The sequence below is a fragment of the Dermochelys coriacea genome, chromosome 18 (genome assembly GCF_009764565.3).
Source record: "Dermochelys coriacea isolate rDerCor1 chromosome 18, rDerCor1.pri.v4, whole genome shotgun sequence".
Classification (NCBI taxonomy): Eukaryota; Metazoa; Chordata; order Testudines; family Dermochelyidae; genus Dermochelys; species Dermochelys coriacea.
Genome location: NC_050085.1, coordinates 23,520,128 through 23,543,899, shown reverse-complemented (window position 1 = coordinate 23,543,899; position 23,772 = coordinate 23,520,128). Strand labels below are relative to the sequence as shown.

General features: G+C 43.0%; 1 long non-coding RNA gene across 1 annotated transcript; it reads left to right on the top strand.

Moving 5' to 3' along the window:
• Positions 1-5,712: 5,712 nt before the first annotated feature.
• Positions 5,713-21,990, top strand: LOC122457077. The gene is made up of 3 exons (XR_006276384.1): positions 5,713-6,001; positions 8,857-8,967; positions 21,472-21,990. It is a non-coding gene; the product is annotated as an uncharacterized LOC122457077 (long non-coding RNA).
• The last annotated feature ends 1,782 nt before the right edge of the window (positions 21,991-23,772 follow it).

Genomic DNA, 23,772 nt, shown 5'->3' with positions numbered 1-23,772 from the left:
ATTACAAGGATGGAGGGTATCCAGTGTTTCATAAGTAATTGAGAAGTGCTTGGTAAAATAATTTCAATATCTAGTAACAATATATCTGTAAAAGTTTCCTCATGTTCTTACAGTTTGTTTTTTACTGTAACTGATCTGAGTATTAATAAAGAAATATTCAGTGTTAGTTTATTTTCTCTGTGTTGAGCACTGCAATAATAGGTTGAGTATCATCCCTTCTACGTAGAAGTCATAGACAGCACATACTTCGCTAGTACTTTACAGTATACAATAAAGAAAAGGAGTACTTGTGGCATCTTAGAGACTACCAAATTTATTTGAGCATAAGCTTTTGTGAGCTACAGCTCACTTCATTGGATGCATGTAGCTCACGAAAGCTCATGCTCAAATAAATTTGTTAGTCTCTAAGGTGCCACAAGTACTCCTTTTCTTTTTTGCGAATACAGACTAACACGGCTGCTACTCTGAAACCAGTATACAATCAGTTCATGATCAATAAGCAAGTTCTATGTAAACTGCATTTCTCCCTGAGAATCTATCTGGTCAGAGAGTTGTTCCAGAGGCCATAACTGGTCTGGTTGTTCATCGTAACCCGTGGATGGAATCTGGACAGGAAAGGCAGTCTCTTAGTCATGGGGACACAGTGTTGTGCAATTCATTTAATCATTCATGCATGCCTGGAAGCAGCTGGATGAGCATGGGCATGATTGTAAAATAGACTTTCTTTAATAATTTTCAGATAATGTTATTTCCTGCCAGCAGGAAGGAGGAGCCTGGTGCAGCTGTCAGAGCCCATCAGAAGCTGACATAGGAGTGAACCTCTATCTAACCAAATAAGAGCAGGAGTATTCATGAATGATTCATAAACTGGTTTTCAAATTATAAAAGACAGGTATGACTCATGGAGGAAAAGCTTTAGTGCCCTAAATTCTGATGTTTCTGAAATCTAGACTAGTGTCTTACTATACAAACTCACATATGGCACTAATTAGCATATTTTTACTCATCTTGCCTCTCGTAACCACAATGTGGTATTGGTGTAATATGACACACTGTTCAAAACCTCGTGTTTGACGATATCTGTTAAACTGCCAAGTTTGGCTACACTTTTCAGCATGTTTCAGAGTAGCAGTCGTGTTAGTCTGTATTCACAAAAAGACAAGGAGTACTTGTACCACCTTAGAGACTAACAAATTTATTTGAGCATAAGCTTTCATGAGCTACAGCTCACTTCAGCATGAATCACCAGAAAACATCTGGTTTAAAAGTAGATGCTACAATTATAGCCACAGCTGACATACTGAGCAATGCTTTTGAGATGGCCTCCTTGTTCTAATGGGTGTGTTTGCTGCTGAAGGCAAACTGACGTGAAATTGAACAATATAGGCACAAGTGCAAATTATGACACAGAAAATGCCACCAATGATCTTGTCAGCCTGCTCCCCAGACACAAAACAAATGCTGAAATAGTATTTCCCAGTGTTTGTGATTTGGCACATTGTCAAATAATCCAGAGGAGCAGGATTCACATAGGAAAAAAATGCAGCATGTTAACACACCTCTGAGGCCTTCTGTCTCTGGATGGTCCTACAGGGAGACACCAAGGCCTTCATGTCACTGTGCTGTGCGAGAGCCCAAGCCCTGTCTGAGATTTATCCTGTGGAAGATCAGCAAAGCCTGCAGCCAGGACCTAAGGGACACAGCATCTTTTATTTAGATTTTCCTTATATCAGGCTGTGGAAGGAATATTCTCAAGCCATTTTTCACTCACATTGTACCGCTGGTACAAACAAACATGGTCAATGTATTTAACAGGACAGCAGCCATAAGCTTTCACTTTGTAGAATGCCACCTCCCCTTAATGAATAATATACCTTACTCCTAACAACATCAATGGTAGTCTCTCTCTCTCTCTCACACACACACACACCCACACACACCCTACACACAGAGGGACAGAAGACTGATGTGTCTTTAAGATAATCAAATGTCTTCATATTGTCTTTTTCCAGAGCAACAGCTTTTGAATGGATAGGACAAGCAATTTGAAATCTCTCTCTCAATTTGAAGTTTTTGATTTCCCCCAGTAATGCAGTATTATTTTTCCCCATCTATCAGAATCTGTGCAGTTGCTACATGCTGAGAGGACTGATCAATTTTAATTTGCAGTGTAGTGTTGGCTATTTTAATGGGTAAGAGGTTACTGCAGTGAACTGCTTGTATGCCTCTGCCAGAATGTTCATAGACTAGGAGCCTCAGCTCTGATGCAATAGCAGGCCTAGTCCAGGGAAATTTTTCATTCTAACCCTGAAGTATAATTATTGTGTAAGACAAATAGTAATAGATAGCGCCCAGTAACTGGGAGAACTAAAGAAGATTATCATGTACCAGGTCAGTAACTTGCCAAAGACAAGGCTGGCAAAGGGTCAAGAGAAAATGTCTATTCTGACTTTTTCACCTGCATCTGGGAGCTCAGTTAAAACGCACTATCACTCTCTCTGATAACCCAAAAAGAAAAGGAGTACTTGTGGCACCTTAGAGACTAACAAATTTATTAGAGCATAAGCTTTCGTGAGCTACAGCTCACTTCATCTGTAGCTCACGAAAGCTTATGCTCTAATAAATTTGTTAGTCTCTAAGGTGCCACAAGTACTCCTTTTCTTTTTGCGAATACAGACTAACACGGCTGCTACTCTGAAATCTGATAACCCAGTGCATCTGGGTTCTGTTGAGCTGCGCTGACTCCTCACTGTATGGACTAGACCAGTGGTTCTCAAACTTTTGTAGTGGTGACCCATTTCACACAGCAAGACTCTGAGTGCAACTCCCTCCCTTATAAATTAAAAACACTTTTTTTATATATTTAACACTATTATAAATGCTGGAGGTGAAGCGAGATTTGGGGTGTAGGCTGACAGCTCGTGACCCCCCCAGATAATAACTTTGCAACCCCCTGAGGGGTAACGAGTGTTCCACTTTGTTTAGAACATATTTTTAAAAGCCTTTTCTGATAGCAGTTTATGCATACTAGATCTTTCACAGGGGATAGATTGGAGCTAAACAAATGGTACTTTTCCAAGCTCTGCCCATGCAAATCATCAAAATCAGACGCCAGTCACAGCAGCTTGTGCAGCTATTTAAAATATAATTGTGTTATCACTTGGCTACACAAGCTCCTTGAGCTTGAATATACTCAGGAATTCTAGCAGACTCTTTGGCCTTGTTTTCTCCTTGGTGGTGTCTACCAAATGCTGCCTGCTTATGTTACCAAAATGAGACAGACATCACTTGCAGTAAATTGTGTAGATCTGTGGTGTTCACAATCCTGTCACGAGGCATGAAATAGTTAACTCAGATGCCCAGTGATTATAATTTAAATGTTTTTCGTTGTTGACTCCTCACTGAGATGAATAGGGCAGTTCACACCTGTCTGAGCTGTTAGTTTAGGCTCAATGCAGACTCAGGCAGACATCTCTTCCTTGGCTGCACTTGGTTCATACTTTTTAGGCTTTCTTCACAATAATAATAATAGACTTACACTTTTAATAAAATCTGAGATTCTAGAGAACAAGATAGTAATTTCAGAGAGGGGCCAGTTCAGCACAAAGACACATATAAACTGGTTTTGAACCCTGCCCTTTAAACTACTACAGACTAAGTTACTGAGACCTAGATTTGAATTGCGTTTAAACAAGTTTGTAAACAAGGTTTTCCTATATAGTGAAGTAGGTCACAATGAATCCAGAAGGGAAAATCCTGCCCTGGTGAATAGATGTTTCAAGACTTAAACTTCTCTGCTAGAAAATATTTTCTGCATATGTTACAAGAATGTAAAGCAAAATTGCTAAGGAATGTTCCACATTTAGTGTAGATTTTTCCTTTTGTTTAAAAGTATAAAAGGTTTTTTTTTTCCCCTCCAAATCACAAACTTGCAGCAGTTCTGGGATTCATCTTAGCCCAGATGTGCATCATTTCTATGCTTGACTTGAAATTCTGGGAACATGCCTCTAATTAGCTGGGTTAGGAAACAGGCTCAGACTGAGAGTTAAACAGGAACCAGTTTCTTCATTTTCCTCCTACTCTCCAGGCAGCCAGTGTGGGTGCTTAATAGTCACTTGATCCAGTGAACCCACCCTTTATAGAAAGGAAATGACCAATCCTCCTCCAGTGAGAGACTGCTAGGTCTTTGGGATGCTATCAAAAATCCCCCTGACAGCTAAACAGAAAGCAGATAATGGGATATAAATGCTTCAACCAACAGAGAAAGAGAAAAAACTGAAGAACAACAAATAATCCCTGTAAATTACACGGCTACTCAGAACACTGATCATAACAATAGTTGTTAAAGTCTCACATCCCCACCCCAAATTAAATACAGTAACTGTCAGTATAGCTGAAGCCAAAACATTTTCAAGAACACTCAGAAGGAAGACTGCATCTCCACTCTGATGCTTTTCTGTTGTTCCTAGCTACTGTAGCCCGTATGTTCCTTTGTCAGTGTCTCATACATAACACATGAGGAACAAAGTCCGAGCACAATCAGGTTTCTCTTAATGTAACAACCAGGGCCATCCTTACCCATACACAAAGTACGCAGCTGCGTACGCCACCAGGAAATTTGGCAAATTTCCTGCTTTGTGCTTCTGCGTGCTGCCTCAGCCCCTGCTCTGCCCCAGCCCCGCCCCCACTCCCCTGAGCTCTGCAGCAGGGCTGGGTCTGCACTCACTGGCGGCGGGAAGTGCAGCAACCAGGGCCCAGACACGCAGCCAGTGAGTGCTGGGGGGTGGTGCCCCCCAAGCCAGCCCCCCCCGGAGACCTGTCCCCCCACACCCTGCAGGGGGGGCTGCGTAGGGCCCCAGAATTGCTAGGGACGGCCCTGGTAACAACCAACAGCAATGCTTCTCTGTGTTATTCCCTTTACTATGATTCTTCTGTGCATGTCTTTTTCAGTGGTCCAGTCCAGATTCTTCACACTACATACACATATTCTCACTGAGATCCAAAGAGCTTTTCTAATGAACTCCACATACAGGCACCCATTTGCACCTTGTAGGGCAGGCATCCCATTCACATGATTGGTAAAAATAGGGTTACCAATTTTGGTTGGATGTATTCCTGGAGGTTTCATTAGATGACATAATCTTTAATTAAAAAATTAATCTTTAATTCCTGGAGACTCCAGGACAATCCTGGAGGGTTGGCAACTCTAGGACAAGCAACCCCAGAGAAAAAAGATCCTATATTCATAGACCAATGCTCTCTCCGGTTACTGTGAGTTATGTGCATGCCCAAAAATGCACAGAGTCAAATGCTGAAGTTCTTAGAGAAAATTCCCATTCACTTCCAAGAGACTCTTGTAAGGACTTCACAATATGGTCCTCACAGCACACTCACACATACACAGCATATACTCTCTCTCTCACACACACACACGTGAATGTACACACACAGCATAGAATTTCTCTCTGGGAAGATAGTCAACCTTATTAATTTCCCATTGCATTTTATGATAATTATTGCCATGCAAGTAGGATTTATATGCAGTACCAGGACAATGGTGCCAAGGGCGCCATGCCCACATTCAGAAGGGGCCCGATGCCTGGACCATGGTCCTGCCCCACCCTTCTACTCTGCTCGTGCTCCACCCAAGGCACTGTCCCCACTCGGCCTCTTCTCGCCGAAGCCTACCCGCCGCTTGGTCCTCTCCGCCCGCTTCCCCTCTCACTTCCTGCTCGCATCTCTCTTCCTCCTCCCACCATGCAAGCAGCAGGCGGAGCCTCAGGGGAAAGAGGGCCAAGCAGGGCATGGTCCAGGAGCCGGGGCCCACAAAAGATGAATCTGGCCCTGTTCATATGATGGTTTCTTCTTCTTATCTTTGAGACAGTTCAGGTTTCAGGGGCTTAAATAATGTTGTTTTTTTTTTCATAGATCTTGCCCCTGTTGAGGCCAACTTAACTTTTCACTCAGCAGCACTGCTAAGAGAACATCCTTTTTCTAAAATGTAAGGAAACATTGCTGTAAACTAACTTGTTCAAGTGGTAGCAGGAAAAGGGTCATAACTCCTTTATGGCTCTTTGAAAATTAAGAGCTAAAGGCAGGACTGAGACTGTTTTGAAAACAGGCTAGCGTCTAGGAGTGCAAGGGTAGGGTAGGGTAGGGCAGGGCAGCCAGCTGAGGAAAAATTTTGCCTGCATTGTCTGCATGAATTCAGAGTGCAAAAGGTAGAGAGATTAATATAAATGAATCACCAGTGCCGTCCCTTTGGGGTTGACAGGCAGCAGGCTCTTGTTCAACAACATTTCTCTCCTTGATCAAAAGAAAGACACTGTGTCTGACAAAGACACAGGCACATTGTGTTAGAATTAGGAGCGGGGAGAGGGATAGTTTTCTCTAGTGGTTTTTTTTGTGTGCAATCCCAAATCATGTAATACAGTAGGGAGTTAGAGTCTAACAGTCCCTTGTCACTCAACAATAGGCACACACGATCAGATATTGAAGAGGCTAAAACTGAGGTTATCTGCTGTAATGTCCATCTTCTTCCAACCTCTCAACACGTTAACTACATCCGATGAAGTGAGCTGTAGCTCACGAAAGCTTATGCTCTAATAAATTTGTTAGTCTCTAAGGTGCCACAAGTACTCCTTTTCTTTTTGCAAATACAGACTAACACGGCTGCTACTCTGAAATAGGAATTAAGTTATACATGGAGAAGAGGGTCCTGGAGGCGGACCCTCTTCTCCATGTATAACTTAATTCCAATTTCACATCACTCCAATTTACTGCAAGTGATGTCTCATTTTGGTACCATAAGTAGGCAGCATTTGACCTATCATATATGAGCCTAGATAGACATAAATCACACCCCAGAGGACTGGCACAGGAGGGTGTTGCAAGCAAAGCAACTAATGCAGGGATGGGGAGGAATGTAACATAGGTGTCAGTGAAAGAAGCCCCTTTCCCTGCTTTCACGTGTTTGCACACAAAAAGGAAATATGGACTCTCAGCCTAGGTGATTTACTGTAGATTAAGGAAATATAAATACAGAGCATATCTCTTGTTCTGCAAGAGCCTCTATCTTGCAGGTCCTCGTGGCCCTGGCCCTTTGCAAACAGTGGGAACTGCACAGAGATGACTTACACACACAGGTGTAACACATGGAAAACAGAAGTGAAGATGCATGTACATAACTTACACCTACTTATGCTTTCATCCTGCTCCAGGTCTGGCCTTCTCCTGGCTGCAACTTTATCCTGACTGACACCAATGCATATTCCCTTAGATGTATACCCATTTATCACACATAGGTGAGGGTATAAGTTACAGGTTGGTATATGGGAGGGTCTGAGCTGGTGTAACAAACATTGATGGGTCAGAAGAAGGTGAAATTTACACTAATGCAAGTGTCCTCTAGACATACCTGGATGGACTCACTTTTGAACTAACTGTGCTAACTCAAACCATCCTGAGGCCTTCCTTTCACTGCAGCGCTGCCTTCTGACCTCCCCTAATGCTGCTGGGCCATGGAGCTAAGCCACGGTTACCGTATTTGCATGTATTTACAGGATGGAACCTCCACCGCGAGGATTTGAAAGGTATCTATAATTAAATGGCAAAAATAGACATAGGGGATATCAGAATGCGCAGGTATATGGAACCATAACAGTGATTTAAAAACTAACAGCGCAAGCATGTCTTGGGGGCAGCTGTCAGCCTGGCAATGGCAGCTTACTGGTTTGGCAGAGTGGGGACAATCACCTGATGCAGACGTGTGACCTTTATGCACCAGGGAGTCTGCAGCACAAAGTTCCAACTTCTAACCGTGAACTTAGATGTGTTCAGAGGAAGCCCTGCCAGGCCTGAACAATCCCCGGTGGGGGAAAGAGAATGAAATCCTGGCTTTAGTGGCGTTAATGATAAAACTCCTGTTGACTTAAATGGGGCCAGGATTTCATGCAGAGAGTGGAGCCTCCCAGCTCTCAGCCAAGAGACTGAACCAGGTTGATGTTGTTCCAGCAGACCAAAATTAGCCCTATTAGACAGGAGACTTTATCCTCCAACTGTAGAAAGGCCCAGTGAATATCTGTTTCCTATGGTGTGTGGAGGTGAATGTAGCTTCATTGCCAGCTGTAGGAGTCATTTAGTGCTGGAGAAATGGAAATGTCCTGCCACCCAGCTATTGGTAGTTGAGAGATGCAGGGAAAGGGTGTTCAGTTCAGAATGGGTTGAAGAATGAGTTTTATTTGCTCAGAACTAACTCAGTCTGTGTATTACTAGTCAGAATTCAAAAGGAAAGGATATTATCTTTGTCTCAGGAGTGAGCATCCCTCCCATGATTTTGCGGACACGTGTATGATGGGTGGCATAAGCTATGTTCAGCTGCAAGGTGTGTGAGGACCTGCTTTCTCATGCCAGTAACCTCAATTGACCAGGCTCTTTAAAGCTGTCTGCTATTTAAACACTGGGTGTCAGCTATGCCATAATAATCAAGCTCAAAGAGGGACCCACTTTTGAACAAACATCTCAAGATGCACCTGCCAGTTTGGTGCTATCACCATTTTGTGATTGTAAAATGCACATTTGCACATCTTGTAACTCAGTTTCTACCTACAGAGTGCTGTGAAAATATAAATTGCTCTATTTGAGAAGGATTGTTATTAAATTATTCTGCGTAAAGGTCTATGTGAAAATTTGGGCCTAAAACTTCAGCTTAATTGTGTAGCTGTATTGTATTTATCCAACACTGCACGGGACTTTTGTATTGTGGTGCCTATGCATATGCCAACTACACTTCTCTTCAAATATGTACCCCCTAAATAACTGCTCTTGTTATGATATGTGTGTTTATTACAATTACAGACTGTAATCTGTCTCCGAAAAGACTCAATTGTGACAGAAATGCCTAGAAGAGACCAAGTAGTTGTGTGAAACTCAGTGATAACTAGAATTATCTTCATCTGTTTGTTACCAGTGAGTGATTCCAATAAAGAGCATGTAGTGCACACAGAAGAATGAAGCATTCTGAAACAGTAAAGAAGACTGCCGGATACTGGCTCTTATAATTACAGACAAGCCAATGCGGGAAAGTCATTTTCCTGTTCAGCAACCACAGTATGTTGCTTTGCAGATATTCCAGGGTTTACTGCACAAACAGTCACTCAAAATGAGATTCTAAGAGATAATGTGTTTTCTGATCCATAAAATACAATCTCTTTCTTTAAAATGTTTTTGGCAACATCTTCTCTGTCCTTGCATACCCAGTTCTCCTTTCTATTGAGTCTGGAGGGTGCTAGTGGGGTCTGTACGGACTCTCCAAACCATTCACATACAACTACAGATATAGGCAGGGGTTGGGGGCTCAATGACTAAGGCTAAGATTTTGTCAGGGATATTTTTAGTAAAAGTCATGGACAGGTCACAGGCAATAAAGAAAAATTCACGGCAGCCTGTGACCTGTCCCTGACTTTTACTAAAAATATCTCTGACAAAATGGGGAGCCCAGCTGCAGGATCCCCACACCACCTGCAGAGGTTGGGCAGCTATGGGGGCTGCTCCAAGCTCTGGGGGCTCGGAGCTCCAGAGTCCCCCTGCCACCCATGGTGGCCAGGAGCTTTGAAGGACCTCAGGCATCCGCGGCAGCTTGGAACTCCAGGGGCCCCAACGCCCTTGGTGGCTCAGAGCTCCAGGGTACCACTGCCACCCGGGAGTTTCGAGGTTCCCCTGCCACCCATGGCAACCAGGAGCTTCAGGGTATCCCTACCGCCTACAGTGGCTTGGAGCTCCCGGGTCCCCCTGCTGCTCGCTACCGGCCTACAGGTCTGAATTCATGGAAATTGCTGGATGTCATGGATTCTGTGACTTCCGCAACCTCCATGAAAAAGATCATAGCCTTATCAATGACCCATGAGTTCACTGCACCTGACTGCATTCTCTGAAGTGAGGAGGTAACTTACAAACGAAAGGAGTGTAGTGAGTTCAGTATCTCCTCCAATGGTTTTTCATAAACATCAGAAAACCATCCCTGGTATCAGGTACAACTGCCAGTGATTAGTGCTGTGGAAGTGGAGCAGAAGGGGTTTTGCTGGGCCGTGTTAAGGTGCTTTGGCAGAATTGGGTATCAGGGTCAGGAATGGAGTTGCAGCAGGTCAGGAGAAAGGTGCAATAGCAGAGTTTAGGGTTAGGAGTGGATAGGCTTAGGACAAGTGCAAAGTTCATATAAAGCCTGCTGCCTTCACGTCCAGGTTCATTCAATTATATTATTCATTATTACTTAGATAGTAAGCTCTTTGGGGCAGGAACCATCTCTTTCACTATGTATGTACAGCACTGCGCACAATGACATCTTGAGCCATGATGAGGGCTTCTAGGCACTACCATAATAGAAATAAATGATAATTATAGTAATAAAGGTTACAGACTTTTAAAGTCTCACCCTCTCTCTCTCTCCTTATCAACCATGTTCCCTACTAGCCTATATCCAGGTACTACTGCTCTCTCCCTGTCTCTGGGAGTGGAGATAAATGTATCAGGGTGCTGATTAGAAAAGGGAGTAGGCTGTGCTGTCAGCTGGGCCTGGGCTGGTATAGCTGATACAGTTTCCTCATTTAATATTATTTAATTGCTAAATAAACTGATCTAATGAGTCAGTTGCTGCAATAAAATGATGTAATGTGTAATAAATCTGAACTAGTAACCTCTGGTGTTCTGTCTGCATGCACAGCTGTAACCTTCATGTTTTCCCTGGAAGAGGGAAATGAAATGCATGCAGCTTCCTTGGAGACTCAGAAGCAAGAGAAGAGGCTCTGTGCCTCAGATAGATTCATATACCACTGATATATCCTAGATGTTAGAGAGACTATGAGGATGGGGGTTTATCTTTTATTGCACCAACTTCTATTGATGAGATAGACACGCTTTCGAGCTTATACAGACATCTACCAACAGCATCCTGGATGATCATTCTGAAAACTGCAGACTCCCTCTTCTGAAGGGGGAAAGCTCATGGGGCATACAGATCGTGCTGGTTGTGGGGTCAGTCCTGGTTTTTAGAGCTCTTCTAAATGTAGTCCATGGATATACTCGTTGGAGGGTTTGGGTGTCAGGGGAGCACACACACCTTTTTCCTTCTGTCTCCTAAAAAAGAATGCCAACTGTGAACATATTTAAAGTGTTCTATACAAAGTTCAAATCCCACATCCAACTTTCACTTTGCTCTGGCTTTGTTTACTTTGTGCTTAAACTTCTCAGTCAGAGAATCTCTAGCACAAGCAAAACCCCATGACCTAGTGCAATTTGCAGGCAATCTGCTGCAGTTAGAAGTAACTGATACTTAAGACATTGAGTACTTGTGGCACCTTAGAGACTAACAAATTTATTAGAGCATAAGCTTTCGTGAGCTACAGCTCACTTCATCGGAAAGCTTATGCTCTAATAAATTTGTTAGTCTCTAAGGTGCCACAAGTACTCCTTTTCTTTTTGCGAATACAGACTAACACGGCTGCTACTCTGAAACCTGTCATTACTTAAGACATTGAAAAACATACAGGGAGGTGTCTTCTATTTTCACTCTATATAGTCAGAAATGGCTTCAGCCAATATTTATATAAGGGTTGATATGTCTGAAGGGTAGAGGTCAATAAAACTTCACAGGCTATATATGGGATGCACCAATGAGAAAAGAGCATGAGGGAATTAAATTCCCAAGAACAAGTGGCCTGATGCCCTGGGTGCAGTCTCTGAGCCAAGCAGCCGTTTTATACAAACTAAGTATTTACCAAGCACTGGGTTGAAAACTACTCCAACTAGAATCAGTGAGCAGTTCTGCCAGTTGAGCACTATTCAGTTTATAATTAGCATATCCAACACATTGCATATGTACAGGTTTCAGAGTAGTAGCTGTGTTAGTCTGTATTCGCAAAAAGAAAAGGAGTACTTGTGGCACCTTAGAGACTAACAAATTTATTTGAGCATAAGCTTTTTTTGAGCTACAGCTCACTTCATCGGAATGCATCTGATGAAGTGAGCTGTAACTCACGAAAGCTTATGCTCAAATAAATTTGTTAGTCTCTAAGGTGCCATAAGTACTCCTTTTCTTTTTACTGCATATGTAATATCTCATTTGATATGCCAAAGAAATATGAAACTATTGAACATAAATTCAGTAATAAAATTGCATCTCAGCAACCATTATAGGAAAGGATCGGATGGCTCTGTCAGTCTTACTGGGGCTGCATCTCTCTGCACTAGATCCTAAGATAATAAGCATGTGAAACCAGAGGTAATAAGGAAATAGAGGTGAGCCTACAGCAAATTCCCATGCAGATAGGAGCAGTCATGTCTCTCCAACGTGCATCCTGCCAAAAAGTCTCCAGTATAAGGTAACTCTGTGCAAATGGGGTCACACAAATAAGGCAGAATAGAGAAAGACATGTAACAGGTAATCAGGACAAACAGAACCCTCAGCCATGTGACCTGCATTGCATGCATCTGATTCTTTGTGAATTGAACTCCAGTGTTCCTCTTCAAATTCCAGTTTAACTGAAGAGAGTTAAGACAGGTTTCAGAGTAGCAGCCGTGTTAGTCTGTATCCCAAAAAGAACAGGAATACTTGTGGCACCTTAGAGACTAACCAATTTATTTGAGCATAAGCTTTTGTGGGCTACAGCCCACTTCATCAGATGTGTAGAATGGAACATATAGTAAGAAGATATATATATACATACAGAGAATATGAAAAAGTGGAGTAAGAGGCTAATTAATTAAGATGAGCTATTATCAGCAGGAGGAAAAAAGATACAACCGCATTTGCTCCAATCCGTCAGATAGAGACAAACACCTACAAGATCTCTATCAAGCATTCTTAAAACTACAGTACCCACCTGCTGAAGTGAAAAAAACAGATTAACAGATCCAGAAGAGTACCCAGAAGTCACCTACTACAGGACAAGCCCAACAAAGAAAATAACAGAATGCCACTAGCTGTCACCTTCAGCCCCCAACTAAAACCTCTCCAGCGCATCATCAAAGATCTACAACCTATCCTGAAAAATGATCCCTCACTTTCACAGATCTTGGGAGACAGACCAGTCCTCACTTACAGACAGCTCCCCAACGTGAAGCAAATACTCTCCAGCAACCACACACCACACAACAAAACCACTAACCCAGAAATCTATCCTTGCAACAAAGCCTGATGCCAACTCTATCCAAATATTCATTCAAGTGACACCATCATAGGACCTAATCACATTAGCCACGCCATCAGGGGCTCGTTCACCTGCACATCTACCAGTGTGATATATGCCATCATGTGCCAGCAATGCCCCGCTGCCATGTACATTGGCCAAACCGGACAATCTCTATGCAAAAGAATAAATGGACACAAACCTAACATCAGGAATCATAACATTCAAAAACCAGTAGGAGAACACTTCAACCTCTCTGGCCACTCAGTAACAGATTTAAAGGTGGCAATTTTGCAACACAAAAGCTTCAAAAACAGACTCCAATGAGAAACTGCTGAGCTTGAATTAATATACAAACTAGGTACAATTAACTTGGGTTTGAATAGAGACTGGGAGTGGCTGGGTCATTACACATATCGAATCTATTTCCCCATGTTAAGAATCCTCACACCTTCTTGTCAACTGTCTAAATGGGCCATCTTGATTATCACTGCAAAAGATTTTTCCTCCTGCTGATAATAGCTCATCTTAATTAATTAGCCTCTTACTCCACCTTTTCATATTCTCTGTATGTATATATATATCTTCTTACTATATGTTCCATTCTGCGCATCCGATGAAGTGTACTGTAGCCTATGCAAGCATATGCTCAGATAAATTGGTTAGTCTCTAAAGTGCCACAAGTCCTCCTGTTCTTTTTGAAGAGAGTTAAGGCACTGGCTTTAATGAGGATTTCCTGTTGCACTGTTTGCAATGCAGTAATATGCCTAGGCAGATGGTTTAGCTGTGCCTCTGAGAGCTCACATTTGTAATTGTGATCAGCATATATCAATGATCATAATCCCACTCCAGTTGTGATGATTTGCTTCTCTCACACACTTTTCTAATCATTCACCAAAGGAGCTGCATGTGGCTAAAGTAGCAGACCAGGGCAGAAGTCCCATGGCTTCTTAAGTGGCACTGGAATACTCATCTATATAAGCTTTCTAATGCCTCAGTGTGACATGTAGGGACACTGAACTTCACTCTCTTATTGGGGAAACGCTATCAGAATCTGCTTCTGCCCACTCCCTTGTTCTCTCTGACTCCTTGCAGCTTCAGGAACAGAGAAATGCTTCCCCCCCCCCCCCCCCCGCTACTCTGCCCAGTCTTTACCATGCTGTCTCTGTCCCAAACTGCACATAGTTACTGAGAGTCTCCATAGTGTTAGTGAACCAGTCTTCGCATTCTGTGCTCAGAACTGAAGACTCACTATTTGCTGCTCAAGACCATGGGTACAGTCTAAAGAAACAGAGAAAATTCTGCTTGAGCACCTACAGCTCCATATGCCCCATTTTGTGAACAGCAAGGAAGACAAATGGATCCTACAGGCCCTTCACAATGAGTGGCTGCTGCCTTTCCTTTAAGTAATAGTGTGCCATTCTTCAGGGAAATGGCTTGGGTCTCTTGGCCAACCTGTACACAGCCTCAAAGGTGCTGGAAAACTCATTTATGGAATATAACTGAAGCTCATCACATGAACAAGCAAGGAATCCCTGTACCTGGGCTGCTTAAGCTTTAAAGGGACTTAGTGGGACTAACAGGGGATTCCTCCTGTTTATATAAACCTAAAGCTCCTGGAGTCCCAGCAGAGTAATCATGGAAATGTAGAGATGGTGCTGATGTGAGGCAAGTTCTCACCACATAAACTGCTCACCTTGAAAAGGGCTGTGAAGAAAAGTCTCAGCATTAGCCAAATTCCTGCTTCCTTGGTTTTTTTTCGTTATTACCTAAAAGCTGGCAAGTGCAGAGGTGTGACATAAACTGTGCTTTCCCCTGGCCCCACAGAATTGGCCTGTGAAATCACACTCTTCCAGAGATCTGATCCTACAGGCTAATGCTTGTGATGTGGAGATAAGGACATTTAGAGAAGCCCCCTGCTAGTATATTGCTAATTATGCAGTTGAGAGTTTGCCTGTGTGAGGGCTTAAGTTTTGTGCTGATGGTTTTCTAATGTTTGTACAGTGAATTAAAAGCATCTTAAGAAAACAAAGAACAACCATCCGTTATGGCTTTAATATGCAAACTCTATCTCATGAAGGCAACAGGCAATTTATTATGCTTCTGAATAAACCTAAATGGCATTCAGACCCAGTTTATGCTCTGTAGCTCTTTGCAATGACATCTGGCCAGCTGTTACAGTAGGTGGTTTGCAGTATCCTGTGAGTCACACATGAGTACAGCTGCAGTTCCTGCACAGTACTGTAGGCACTATGATCTGGTATTTGCCACAGAACTGTGGGAGCAAAAACTAACAAGGGAGAATAGAAAACAGCTGGGAAATTAATTCCCTTCTGATCAATATACAAAGTACTACATCCATCACCTCCTACCCTGGAAAGAAAGGAGGCCCTGTGAAGACTGTGGCTTCCTCCTTCACCTGGAGTCTGCTCTTCTTTGGTTTATATTTCTCTTTTACATGTCTCTCAATTTATTTTCCACGCTGTTGACTTTAAAGACTTTGTCTTTCTTTCCTGGGGACCCATTTTGTTAACTTGATCCCCATTGATGTTCAACTTTACAGATCAATCCATGAAGTCTGGTCTCTAGGGCTTTGTATTTTCCTTTCTTGATGCAGATGCACAGGAGAAACTTTCCCAGAATCCTCCATCTCTTAGATTCTGAGGGGCTGGAGGAACCTGATATTAGTATAGTGCTTCACCATCATTAAATTCTGATAAAGCAACAAAGGCCTTAGCAGCCTCGCTGTCTGTTTCTTGCATAAGATACCATTCCCCCACCCATAGAGGTTGTTAGCATGTTAACAGGAAACTGAAATTATTTGTTCAGAGTATCTTGAATAGCTAAATAAATGCTTCCAATTTTCCTCTGATCCCATTACCTCATTTCATAGAATCATAGAATCATAGAATCATAGAATATCAGGGTTGGAAGGGACCCCAGAAGGTCATCTAGTCCAACCCCCTGCTCAAAGCAGGACCAAGTCCCAGTTAAATCATCCCAGCCAGGGCTTTGTCAAGCCTGACCTTAAAAACCTCTAAGGAAGGAGATTCTACCACCTCCCTAGGTAACGCATTCCAGTGTTTCACCACCCTCTTAGTGAAAAAGTTTTTCCTAATATCCAATCTAAACCTCCCCCATTGCAACTTGAGACCATTACTCCTCGTTCTGTCATCTGCTACCATTGAGAACAGTCTAGAGCCATCCTCTTTGAAACCCCCTTTCAGGTAGTTGAAAGCAGCTATCAAATCCCCCCTCATTCTTCTCTTCTGCAGACTAAACAATCCCAGCTCCCTCAGCCTCTCCTCATAAGTCATGTGCTCTAGACCCCTAATCATTTTTGTTGCCCTTCGCTGTACTCTTTCCAATTTATCCACATCCTTCTTGTAGTGTGGGGCCCAAAACTGGACACAGTACTCCAGATGAGGCCTCACCAGTGTCGAATAGAGGGGAACGATCACGCCCCTCGATCTGCTCGCTATGCCCCTACTTATACATCCCAAAATGCCATTGGCCTTCTTGGCAACAAGGGCACACTGCTGACTCATATCCAGCTTCTCGTCCACTGTCACCCCTAGGTCCTTTTCCGCAGAACTGCTGCCGAGCCATTCGGTCCCTAGTCTGTAGCGGTGCATTGGATTCTTCCATCCTAAGTGCAGGACCCTGCACTTATCCTTATTAAACCTCATTAGATTTCTTTTGGCCCAATCCTCCAATTTGTCTAGGTCCTTCTGTATCCTATCCCTCCCCTCCAGCGTATCTACCACTCCTCCCAGTTTAGTATCATCCGCAAATTTGCTGAGAGTGCAATCCACACCATCCTCCAGATCATTTATGAAGATATTGAACAAAACGGGCCCCAGGACCGACCCCTGGGGCACTCCACTTGACACCGGCTGCCAACTAGACATGGAGCCATTGATCACTACCCGTTGAGCCCGACAATCTAGCCAGCTTTCTACCCACCTTATAGTGCATTCATCCAGCCCATACTTCCTTAACTTGCTGACAAGAATGCTGTGGGAGACCGTGTCAAAAGCTTTGCTAAAGTCAAGAAACAATACATCCACTGCTTTCCCTTCATCCACAGAACCAGTAATCTCATCATAAAAGGCGATTAGATTAGTCAGGCATGACCTTCCCTTGGTGAATCCATGCTGACTGTTCCTGATCACTATCCTCTCCTCTAAGTGCTTCAGGATTGATTCTTTGAGGACCTGCTCCATGATTTTTCCAGGGACTGAGGTGAGGCTGACCGGCCTGTAGTTCCCAGGATCCTCCTTCTTCCCTTTTTTAAAGATGGGCACTACATTAGCCTTTTTCCAGTCATCCGGGACTTCCCCCGTTCACCACGAGTTTTCAAAGATAATGGCCAAGGGCTCTGCAATCACAGCCGCCAATTCCTTCAGCACTCTCGGATGCAATTCGTCCGGCCCCATGGACTTGTGCACGTCCAGCTTTTCTAAATAGTCCCTAACCACCTCTATCTGTACAGAGGGCTGGCCATCTCTTCCCCGTTTTGTGTTGCCCAGCACAGCAGTCTGGGAGCTGACCTTGTTAGTGAAAACAGAGGCAAAAAAAGCATTGAGTACATTAGCTTTTTCCACATCCTCTGTCACTAGCTTGCCTCCCTCATTCAGTAAGGGGCCCACACTTTCCTTGGCTTTCTTCTTGTTGCCAACATACCTGAAGAAACCCTTCTTGTTACTCTTGACATCTCTTGCTAGCTGCAGCTCCAGGTGCGATTTGGCCCTCCTGATATCTTTCCTACATATCCCACTGGATTTGGGCTCTGCTTTTCTAGGCTGGTGCAGATTGCTTTCTTGATGAAGAACAAAATTCTGTATGTTCTAAAGTTACTCAGACTGCTAAAAGAAGCAATCAGACACATTAAGGGACTTCCTTGCTCCTGCAGATTGAAGAAGTATTTATTCAGAAAGCAACAAACAGGAAGTGTCTCCCTTTGTGGGTGTCATCTACATCACTGAATGCATCCAATGAAGTGAGCTGTAGCTCATGAAAGCTTATGCTCAAATAAAATTTGTTAGCTCTACGGTGCCACAAGTACTCCTTTTCTATCTACATCAGTGGTTCTCAAAGCCGGTCCGCCGCTTGTTCAGGGAAAGCCCCTGGCGCTCCGGACCGGTTTGTTTACCTGCCATGTCCGCAGGTTTGGCCGATAGCAGCTCCCACTGGCCGCGGTTCACCGGTCCAGGCCAATGGGGGCTGCGAGAAGGGCGGCCAGCACAGCCCTTGGCCCATGCCACTCCCCGCAGCCCCCATTGGCTTGGAGCGGCGAACCGCAGCCAGTGGGAGCCGCAATCAGCCAAACCTGAGGACGCGGCAGGTAAACAAACTGGTCCAGTGTGCCAGGGGCTTTCCCTGAACAAGCGGCAGACTGGCTTTGAGAACCACTGATCTACTTTTTTCAGAGTAGCAGCCGTGTTAGTCTGTATTCGCAAAAAGAAAAGGAGTACTTGTGGCACCTTAAGACTCCTTTTCTTTTTACTGATCTACTTTGTTACTGATAAGGCCTCTCCTTGAGCAATTGCTTCCTCTTTCATGGTATAGTCAGAGTTTGGAACCATGGAAATTATTTTAATGTCACAGTTTCAACATAATCAATTCTCAAAGATCAAATGAAAAGAGAGACTGAGCTGTGGGGAAGAAACTTACAGATTAAAACACAAACATCTGTGATAATCAATGCAAGCAGGAAAGAGAACTCTTGTTGGACTCTTCCCCACTTTGAAAGCCCTGAGACGTGCACCAATTTTCTATAAGAGGCATGTTAAAAAATGTCAGTTACTGTCTAAAGCACAGACAAAAGAGAAAAGTTCATTACTGGTAGACGAAATACAGGAATTGTGATTCTGGACCAAAGCACAGGTCCATCTAGTACAGCAGCCCTGAGTGAGCAGTCAGCCATCTTAGCACAGATTTGGGTGACAGTCTGTCTGCAAAGTGACAAATAGAGAGTCATAACCAGCTGTGCCCCTTTGCCCCTTATTGTGCCAACAAAACAGAACACATATAAGAAGGTCCATTTTGTTTCATAATCCAGTAAGGAGATTCACTGGAGCACAAATCTGCAGGAAGTTTTCTGTACTGATGTCACCACTTAGATCACCTGCAGCACACTGCATCTTCAAAGATCTGTACAGGCAATAACTGTTCTTTACAATAAGAAAAGGAGTACTTGTGGCACCTTAGAGACTAACAAATTTATTTGTTAGTCTCTAAGGTGCCACAAGTACTCCTTTTCTTTTTGCGAATACAGACTAACACGGCTGCTAGTCTCTAAGGTGCCACAAATACTCCTTTTCTTTTTGCGAATACAGACTAACACGGCTGCTACTCTGAAACCTGTTCTTTACAATGTATCTGTGAAATAGGTAAGGAATTATATAGTCCTCCTAAACTCCCAATCCTGTTCTCAGACCACCAGACAATGCTGCATCAAGTACTCAATCCTCCAGGTCTCAATCCTGCTGAAGGAGTAATGCGCTCTTTTATATAATGTAATGGGTGCAAGCCACTGTCAGCTTTGCAGTCAGTACACCCTCTGTACTATGGGAAGCTCACTTCTGCAGTGCATTCACTACAGACACTGGTAATGCAGACTGGGCTGTTGCCTCTCAGACTTTCTTAAACTGAAAAATTACCTCTGAATCTTTCAAGGAAGGTGCTGAATCAGCTGCAGTGAGCAGCACCATAGAAAAGGCTAGTAGCGTTCTCACCATGCCCTTCCCAACCCAGAAAAAGTTCATTTGCCTGTTACCTTTCCTCCTATAAGCCTTTGCAGGAGTCTGGGCAGCTGACACAAGCAGTGTTGTGTCTGGGTAAGGACAAGTTTCCAAACTGGAGAATCTCTGTGGATGAGTTGGGAGAGCTGATTGGTGGGAGGGAAAGTAACCCAAGGAAGTGCCAAAGCCTGAATAATAATATTTTAGATTAGACTGTGTCATTCTGCATGTCAAACAGGATTTTAACTGATTGGAATACTGATTTGCAAACCTTTTTGTTCTCCTATCTGTAAGGCAGGAAATTCCTCCAGGAACTCTGGTGCCTAGATACCATGGTGACTGATACACTAAGTATACATATGTATTATAACCCTGGTCTGAAAAGGTGGAAATATACAAAGTATCAACTAGGGATTAGGTCTAGTACTCATCTTTCTGGAAGAAAAACCTGTGGGAGTGGTAATATGCAGAGACCTTTGTATCAGCACAGAGAGCATAGCAGATTCTCACCTCTGGGGTGGGCTGGCAGCCAAACAGGGCAATGAGTGTCTTTGTACCTTAGTAAATGCTCTGGGTCTATCCACAGCAGAAGTGTAATAACATCAGGGAACATGATTACACCACAGTTTTCCCTAACCCAATTATAGCATGGGTCCAACCTGAAGTATAAACTGAAACTCAACTATTTCACAGGCAGGCTACTGTATGGGTCATGGCCAGGCCATCGAGCTCACTCTCTTTCATACACACATTTGTTTTCCAGAAGAGCCTCTTCTGGAGGAACGGCAGCTAGATCTAAAGTACTTTAAAAAAGAAGCAGCCTCCCCGGATTCCAGCCCAACCTGAAATACAGGATCTGCTGGCAGAGGCCTGCTTGAGGTTGCACTTGTAACTGTCACACCACATGCAGCACCTTCACTTAACCACTTCACTTCCTCTTGTGATGCCAGAATTAATTTACAGCCAATGCAGTCAATAGAATTCTTGCCAAGCTCTGAGTCAGACAGTGGGATATGCTGCACATTTCGCTGGCCACCCAGGACTATGCCAGCTTCTTTTGGGGAGGGTCCCTGCAGTTCCCTCACCTTTGACCAAACGCTCAGTCTGTTACTTCTCTCCTGACTCAACCTCCTCCAAGGCAGAGATCAGGTTCTTTGCCTTAGGAGCATCCAAACATCCAGTGCAAAGCTCAGTTGGCATGGGACTGAAAATAGAGAGCAAAAAGGCAATTTAAAAATTAGCAGAATAAAATCAAAGCTGGAGTACCAGTATGGACAGCTAGCTGGGCCTGACCTGAGTTACCATCAGTTCAGCAAGATGGACCTGTACACTGCACTGAGTTCTCTGTCTCTTTCTACAACAGCATCACTTGTTCCTCCCCACTCCTTTGGAAATCTTTGACATGACCCACCATACTGTGTCTAGATCAGTTACTGTGTAACTGGAGATCCTCTCGTTATAATGCTGTGAGACTATCAGCCAAGGTGTTAAACTTCGTAATCAGTATGTTAGACTTTACCTCACTTTTCATTTCAATATAATAGGTTTTGGTCATGGATTGAAATCCCCAGAATTCTTCTTTCAATCCGTGACTGAGTCCCCAATGAAGTGATCAGACAGCAGAGTGGATTACAGGACGTTGTTGTGGAAAGCAGGTACATAACTAGGCTCACTGACAATCGATGAACTACAGCTGCCACCAAGTAGTACCCATGGGAACTGAAACGACCACTCGACCGACCTCCAAAGACATGGGAAGATTTTATTGTGAAAAGACATGGCCGCACATGGAGAAGGAAGGCCAAGATAAGAGAAGAATGGAAGATATGTTGTGATCGGTGCAATACACATGAGGGTTGAAGGACCAATCAAGCAAGGTGATCAAGGTGACAATAGCTTTCAATATAAAACTAAAATAATTTCTAAGTTGTGACCTATTTGATTGAGTTCATACACCATAACTTTGTTATTTTCCCTCTTATTGGACTGGTGCATAGTGTTGCATTTCAAAAACTATTTGCAGTGTTGCCATCTTTCATGATTTCATCACAAGTCTCCTAATATTTGATAAAAGAAAAGGAGTACTCGTGGCACCTTAGAGACTAACAAATCTCTAAGGTGCCACAAGTACTCCTTTTCTTTTTGCGAATACAGACTAACACGGCTGCTACTCTGAAACCTAATATTTGATGTTTTTCTTTTAGTCAGAGTGCCTGGAATTCTGTACTTTTGTAAGAATATCAGATTTCATTTTTAATATATTAAGTTTCCAGCTCTCAAAGCTCAAAACTAAAGGCAACTAGGGAATCTAATATATTATATTATGGGTTTTTTTAAATTTGATGATATTTAAGTCAATCTAATGATTTTGGGGTGCCTGACTGATACTTTTTGTACACTTTAAGTTCGCCCATCTCAGAGAACTTTTTTGAATCTGTGTAAGTAGATGGTTGAAAACACAAACGATGGCCAAAAGCAAACTCAATCCCACAGTGAAGGACTTAATGGTTATTTTTAATATCTTGGCTCTTTGGAAAGGGTCTCCACCTCCCATTCTGTGGCTGAGTAAACATTCTCCTTTAGGAGTGCTTCTCTGCTATCTGGAAAAACACTTTCAGGCACAACAGTAAACTTGCTAACATTTATATAACAAATTCAGTTCATACTAAAAATGATAATCATATGAGCCAAGTCCTGCAGTCCTTATTCAACCAAGTCCCAGTGAGCAATCCTCTGAACTCAGCTACACTAGTGCAACTCCATTGACTCAGTGGGATTCTAGCCTCAATAAGAATGAAAACAGACTGCAGTATTTGTACATCTTATAAACGCTTTCCTGACAGGATTATTCTTATACTGCAATTTGTGATTGCAGATATTTATATAAAAGTACACATCTCCCTAACCATCCTGATAGCTCACCGACTAGAAAATTCTAGGGTTCTGTGGCTTGATGTTCTCTTGGTAGCAGGTGTTATTTGTGGCAGCTAATTCTGTATTTACTTGCTCTCAAAGGATATTTTGAAATTTGCAAATAGCAAATAAAAATGAACACTGCAATTCTACCCAAACACTTGCTCTGAACTAAATTTCTGGCTTTAAGATTCTACTTGATAAGTTTATGGAGGAGATGGTATGATGGGATAATGTGATTTTGGTAATTAATTAATCTTTAAATATTCATGGTAAATAGGTCGAATCCCCTGAGATGGGATATTAGATGGATGGGATCTGAGTTACCCAGGAAAGAATTTTCTGTAGTATTTGGCTGGTGAATCTTGCCCATATGCTCAGGGTTTAGCTGATTGCCATATTTGGGGTTGGGAAGGAATTTTCTTCCAGGGAAGATTGGAAGAGGCCCTGGAGGTTTTTCGCCTTGCTCTGTAGCATGGGGCACAGGTCACTTGAGGGAGGATTCTCTGCTCCTTGAAGTCTGTACACCACAATTTGAGGACTTCAGTAGCTCAGAAATAGGTGAGGTTTTTCGTAGGAGTGGGTGGGTGAGATTCTGTGGCCTGCTTTGTGCAGGAGGTCGGACTAGATGATCAGAATGGTCCCTTCTGACTTTAGTATCTATGAATCTATGAAAATTGTCAGCATCATACCCCACTCTCCAGAAATCAGGATCTTCAAACATGTCTTGTGGCAGAATAAAAAGGGACCCAGATCAATGGAAGAAATGGCAACAATTGCAGTATTCCACTGATTTGCAAAAGACAGTGTTGGTAAGAGCTAAATGGCTGTTCTGTTTTACTGTGTCCATGAACTTTTGTTATTACAAATGTATGTGAATGGAGTTTTGTTCACATGAATGTTTGAGAAGGCTCATGTTTATACAAATATCT